This window comes from Pocillopora verrucosa, chromosome 1 (assembly GCF_036669915.1).
Source record: "Pocillopora verrucosa isolate sample1 chromosome 1, ASM3666991v2, whole genome shotgun sequence".
In the NCBI taxonomy this organism is placed as follows: Eukaryota; Metazoa; Cnidaria; class Anthozoa; order Scleractinia; family Pocilloporidae; genus Pocillopora; species Pocillopora verrucosa.
The window spans coordinates 9,861,559-9,868,484 of NC_089312.1; the positions used below are offsets into that span (position 1 = coordinate 9,861,559).

The window sequence follows — 6,926 nt, forward strand, 5'->3', positions numbered from 1 at the left end:
CATGACGCTCTACAACTGTTATGATTCTTGATTTTACAAGATGAAATAACATCGCAATTTTCATCAGTGGCTATTTAACTTAGCGTTGTATGTTAAATAGCCCATCCCCCTTCCTTATTGCACAGAACGAGTACTGCGGAAGTTTGATTCCCAACAATAGAAAGCGATTCATACACGCTTTTTAAAAGTTGCGGTATAGAGGTGACAAATTATTTTAGCTTAGGAGCACAGAATATGGGATAGTTTGATTGACGCTCATTAGGATAGTAAAAAAACCGTGGGAACGGATGAGATTTCGTGGTATATCAACTTAGCGCATAGGTGCTAAAAGCACTGCTCTTTACGTAATCTGTATTCGCACTATAAGTAATCATGTTGAGTTCATATCCAGTTATTTCTAAAATGGAACGTCCATATCAGTGCCTCTGACTGTTTTTTATTTTAATTTGTTTCTACAACAACTTATAACATTAGAAACTCAATAATATACTTTGATTAAGGCGAAGCGTAAAGAAAATGTCTTATTTCAGTTCTGCCCCGGTAAACCTTACGTCAAACGAACACCAAGGCTTAAGGCACTTCAAGTCCAACAATTCTTAAATCGCTATGTTCTTTCATTGAGACTAAAAGGCATGCAAAATTCCACCAAACTCGAAAGCTGTAAATATGCGATTCATTAGTGGGTAGGAATTTGTGCAAGATGTTTTGTTTCTACGTCGCACTAGGACCAATCAGAATCAGTTTTGCACCTTGGGTATATTTATCTATATATAAACATAACCCACCTACCAGAGAATAAACACAGATCAATAGGCCATAGTCTGAAAAGTTTCAGCTTTTCTAAAAATTCGTTATTTAATCTTTGGTAAGCATTACATGATGTTGCCTTATTTTCTTTGTACAAAACAAAAGCTATATATTGATGGATTTGTAATCGCAATATCGAAAATGGCGGAAATAAAATTTCTAACGGAGGAGGAGGTGGCTTGTGAAATTGAAGATGACCCCTAATACAGTCACAAATTTCTTATTTGCGCAGTTATGTAGAAAAGTCGTGGGTGAGGAGGTGTGTTAATCCATAAATTCAGAGAATCAGTCTTGAATTAGTTGAAAACGTAATATTTGTATCAAAGAACTTTACCTTGACCAGTTGCATCGCGAGTTCCTATTTATTTTCAATGATAAATCCCTTCCGTCAAACCAAATTAGCCAATTTTATACAAAGCATTTCCTCGAATAATCGCCCGAGCAAACAAACCTGACCACCCGCCAAACGAGGACTAAAAGCGCTAGCATCATAATCAAACTCAACTTTGTATCGGGGTGGGTAGGGAAGGCAAAGATCAGGCAACCAGGTAAGCACAAGTTAAACAAGACTTTTTGTAGTTTTTTAGCCCTTAGGAGCAGCCATTATCAGAGCTCAGTTACGATATGAAAATCTTTTCAAAATTGCTCACCTGAGGCTAAACTTTAAAGTAAATTAACGGTGTTGATGAAAACACAGTGCGTGAAAAGATATGCGTCGAAAGCCTTACGAAGTATTCTCACTTCTTCGGCACGCAGTCATATTACAAGTACTGCGGTTTGGATTTGTGTAATTGTTGCCCTCCATGCTATGGGCAGTTCATTTGGTTTCGGGCGCATTAATCATCACGTGCCTCGGTAATTCATCTTGTTTACTCGGTTGGAAAACCTGTCACAAGAATATCTGTTTTACTGAATATAATCGTTAATTGATATAATACATATACTACGGACCGACCTAGGCTGGTGAATAACATTTCTATTTATTTTCAAACACCGAACGAAATGCTTGACACAATTTGAAAAATTTCTAAGCGAGTAGATAGTATGGAAAAAAGAGGTTATGCAAACTAAAGAGAGAGGCTTCACAGAAACATTTTTATTTACGTTAAGAAAAAGTAATCTAAAGGCTCCCAAGCAATTTTTGAAACATAACTATCATGACGATGTTTTCTTCAAAAACAGACAGTGATCTTACGGAAAATATTATTCACTTAAATAGTCGATTAATCCACAAAGATTTACCTTTGTGTAGTTTTTAAATGGCAAAGAAAGTAAGTGTAGGTAAATTCAAATGTTTGTTTTGTGAGTGGAAATGGTGTTGTTTTCGAGCATTAAAATTAGCTTGGGGCTTTTAATTTCCGCTCGGAAAGACCAGGCTTAACTATGTGAAAATTGTACCATCGTCATTTACGTCATGACATAATATAATTAGGCACCCCATCGTTAAATCCAGAATTCCGAAAAATCTTTTGCAGTTAGCACCATGTTCGATAAGGAAATCAATACAGTAAGGTAGCCTTGCGTAGCTAACGACGGCGGCTGGTGATAAAGCCCGAATAATCACCGAATACTACGAATAGTCGCGAATAGTAACGAATAGTAGCGAATATTGATATTTACATTGATTGTCAAGTTTTCGGTAAGCGACTAAATCAAGTTCCCCTATTTGTCAAGCGCCCCTATATGTCATGTCGCGTTACCAACTACAGTCTTCTAGTGACCTGATTAGGCCGTTTATTGTACAAAACAAGACACTCCATAGAGTGCACACTCGTGCCTAACCTACTGCGAATGAGCTTTGGTATACATATACTGTGCGCTTTGCATGGCTTTCTTCTCTAGTAGCTTGTGTGACAATAGCGTGACATTTTCTTGGTGTCCGAGGTCAAGGCGTTGAAGAACATATTAATCAAGTCTTATGTTTTTCATTGTTGATCTTCATTGGGATTCCTGTGCAATTCATTGTTATTCACGGCTGTCATCAAGGGGATTAAATTTCTCGAAGTATAAATGAAGGTCACGAAATGTGAGTGAAAGTTTTCGGAAAAGGCAATGTTCTTTTACGAGTTAATTTGCGTGTTACTGTTCAAATCGAAGACCGTCTACGGGCCGAATTAAATCAGGCCAAGATGATAAGTATGATATCGATAAATTTTCTGATGAATCGAAATTAGTTCAAGTAAATGGCTGAGGCACATACTGACAGATGTAGTTCAACAGCAGTGTCAGAATCTCTGTAACACATTACAATGTAAAGTGTCTTATATTTATCAAGTATTCTTTATCCGCCGCGGGGGAACTTGAAAACATATTCGACGGTAATTTTTTATGTAGTATGTAAATTGATATCTTTATGAACAAAAGTTACTGTCCTCGATAAGTTGTTGTGTATTTTGATATCTGACGGAGTTAGAATCGAAGCTCGTCTACAGGCCGAATTAATTCAGCCCAAGATAATAAGATATCTGACGGAGTTTGAAGAAAAATGGAGTCGTGTTTTGCAAAGTTAGCCTAATTTTGGTTCTCCTACTAAAGAAAATGTTCGTTGTGTGTGTCTTAAAATTGAGTCGTTTATTGTAACTTAAGTTGAGGCAGGCTGGTTCGCCCCTTGGATATTATCCCAATCCCAAGAAGTGTTGGCTTGTTGTTAAGCCGGAAAAGGAAGGTCGCGCAAAGGAAATGTTCGCAGGGACTGGTATTAACATCACCACCGAGGGGCGTAAACACCTGGGCGCTGCACTGGGCTCACGGTCCTATCTTGAGCACTATGTGAGTGGCAAGATAGAAGATTGGGTGGGAGAAGTGACGAGGTTGGCGGAGTTTGCAAGATTTCAGCCACAAGCTAGTTATGCAGCATTCACATTTGGGCTTAGACATCGGCGGACGTATTTTATGAGAACATTGCCGGATATCGAGACCCTACTGCAGCCCTTAGAGCGTGCAATCTCGGATGTGCTTATACCATCGCTCATAGGACGTAACTGTTCTGAGGCTGTTCTAGCAGCATTGCCGGTGCGTATGGGTGGTCTTGGGCTCATAAATCCATCTGATAGTGCGGATGCGGAGTACTCAGCCTCTATTAGAGTAAGTACTCCACTTGTAAGCGAGATAGAGGCGCAATCCCATGAGACCCCAGATGAAGCCGAGGTACAACGACTAGTATACGCCACCCGGAAAGAAAAGGATGATGGGCTAAAAGAAGAGCTTGAGGAGGTGAAGGCCAGGTTACCAGACAAGACACAGAGAGCCGTGGACCTGGCCTGTGAAAAAGGCGCATCCAACTGGCTTACAGTTATTCCTCTCAAAGACATGGATTTTGATCTCAACAAGCGGGAATTTCGTGATGCCGTGAGGCTCCGATATGATTGGCCGATACCCGATCAGCCGTCAGTGTGCGTTTGTGGTAGCATGTTTACAGTAGATCATGCGATGATCTGCAAGCGAGGAGGCCTAGTTATTCAGCGCCAAAATGAAATTCGCGATCTACAGGCCGAGCTGCTCGACATGGTCTGTTATGATGTGCAAGTTTAACCGGCATTGCAACCTATCACAGGCGAAGAGCTTGACAGAGGGGCTAACCAAGCCCCTGATGCACGCCTTGATGTCCACTGTAGGGGTTTCTGGGAGCGACAGAGGGCCGCTTTTTTTGATATAAGGGTGTATCATCCCAATGCGGACTCATATAAAGATCTTAGCCCCAAGCAAATCTACAGGATTCATGAAAATGAAAAGAAGCGAAAATACAACTCTCGCGTCACAGAAATAGAGCAAGGCACATTCACCCCATTGGTATTTACAACGACAGGAGGGATGGCTGACGAATGCCTGAGATACCACTCAAGATTAGCCGAGTTATTATCCGCAAAAAAGCAAGAGAGCTACGCCACAACAATTTCATGGGTCAGGGCGAAAGTGTCCTTTGCAATGCCTAAGGGGATCGAGAACCCCGAGAAGGAGAAACTTAGATGTTAAGGACAGGGATCTAGAAATAGAGAAGGGTCAAGCAGGACTTTGAAAATTCTTTAGATTGCCATTATTATTGTTATGATTGTTTTATTATCTTCTCCTTTTTTAAGTTCAAGAAGTAAACCTAAACGAAGCGTGTATCCGTTAGTTTTTCTTAAATTTTTATTAGACATTTTAATGTATTTTTCGATTTTTTTGAGGATTTTATAATTTTTGTAAATATTTTTAGAGATCATTGTGAATAAAGGATTATCATTATTTTTTTAAATTGTAACTTAATACCACAGATCGATAGCTTGGGATGCCTGTGCCCCAAATGAATTTTGATGTTTTTGACAGGAGAAGCTTATCGACGTCTTCGTAGCAATCACACCTTGAACGTTTTTTAAATACGTTGATACTGCATGATCCAAGTATTATGATCTACGCGCAAGTATGAATTCATCAGCTAGAAAGCGTCGCGCGCCGGTACGGTTGCCTTATCAGCTCATATGGGGCTTTCGTTGTTCTAGGCTCACAGCATTTCACTCTCTGTTAGAAAAGGCTAGTTCAATTTTCATCTCATTATTAATTCATTTATTTTCATTAGTCATCACTATTCGTCACTATTCGCGACTATTTGTCATTGCTCGTCACTATTCGCGACTATTCGCAGTATTCGGTCGTTATTCGGGTTTTATCACTGGCCAACGACGGCAGATTGGTTTCAATCCCAGCTTTCGTTTCCCGTTCCCGCGTTTCACGTAGGCTTCTTTATATATTGTTTTATCATCGTTATTACAAGCTATAGGTTTTGTATTAAAAAAGAAAAAAGTACACATACAATATATAGGAGTGGTTGTTTTCATGAAGCACGGAAAAATGGATTATCGTAGCTTTGTTGACTTGAAAGACCGGCGATGCCAGCACGCGACTGACCTATCCCTTCCCTCCCTCGTCGATTGAACATAGGTTGGTTGCCTCTGTAATTTAAACACTCATGTAGAAAATCATTGAATACCTTACAGTAGAAAAGGATAATTGAAATCTTTTCAACCCCGAAAAAAAGACCCCAAGGGATAAATGTGTTTTAGTGGTGTAGAGTACTACTGCAAAAGAGCGTTGTTTCGTATTCCGACTCAACTTTTTCGCTTCGCTACTCTTTTCAAAGCCACTTCTAATATCTAAAACGTAAGCAACAAAGATAATACCAAGCAAGAAACCATTTGTGTAAAACAATGTTTGATATTGTCTTTCGAAGACAACTTTCTTATATTGTGAGTCTCAAAGGGAATTTATGGAACACCCCTGTAATTTGTGCGGTGGCGCAAAAGCGAAGAGCGTAAAAATAGCTTTTCACAGGTCTCACTTCTTTTTGTTTTAAAGAACAAACCTGGAATTTAATTCAGTCATTGCTGTCATGCTAATGTTTAATTCGATGGTATTAATGATTTAAATCTCTCACGAAATTGTTTAAAAATCCCTTGCTGGAATATATGGTAAACCAGGAACTTTTGTAACGTTGACCTTTTTGAGATCTAGTTAACTTCAAATTAACACCAAAAAATGAGAACAATATCAACTAACTATTTTTCCTTTGTTAAATTTCTTGATATCTACTTTAACTTGTGTTAAAGTTTTGAGACGCTAGAGGTAATCAAGAAGGCACAATTGTGAGTTGAAAGTCGGGTTGTAAAAAACGGGGATTTTGCGAATCCTGATTCTATTCACTGACATGAAAAGTCATACGGAAACACGTCAGATTTTTCTGAGCTGCAGTATCTCAAATTTATAGTACAGTGGTGGTCGAGAGATGGCGTCGTAATGGTAGCCCAATAGCTACCATGAGATAACTGATAAAATGGGCTGAAGAGCTTTCAACAAAGTGCTTACCACCACTTAGGGCACTTTTGCACCGTTTTTGCTGGGCCACCTTCAGCTTATCAGCATTTAATTAACTTAGCTACGCATTACATCTGAGAACGCAATTAATTAGTACAATTTTGGCTCCAAACGTAAAGCATTGCAAATTCGACCATCGTTCAGGTCGTCGTTATTAAACTCACTCCGACCCATATACAAAGAGAGATAAATTTTTTTCAACATCTTTATTCGATTAATCCATCTCAAAACAAGGTTTGTCACAAATATGACACTTATGGAATTCTACTAAA

General features: G+C 39.1%; 1 pseudogene; it reads left to right on the forward strand.

Annotated features, from left to right (window-relative positions):
- Window positions 1–831: 831 nt before the first annotated feature.
- On the forward strand, window positions 832–5,696 carry LOC136279997 (uncharacterized; annotated as a pseudogene).
- Window positions 5,697–6,926: the final 1,230 nt, after the last annotated feature.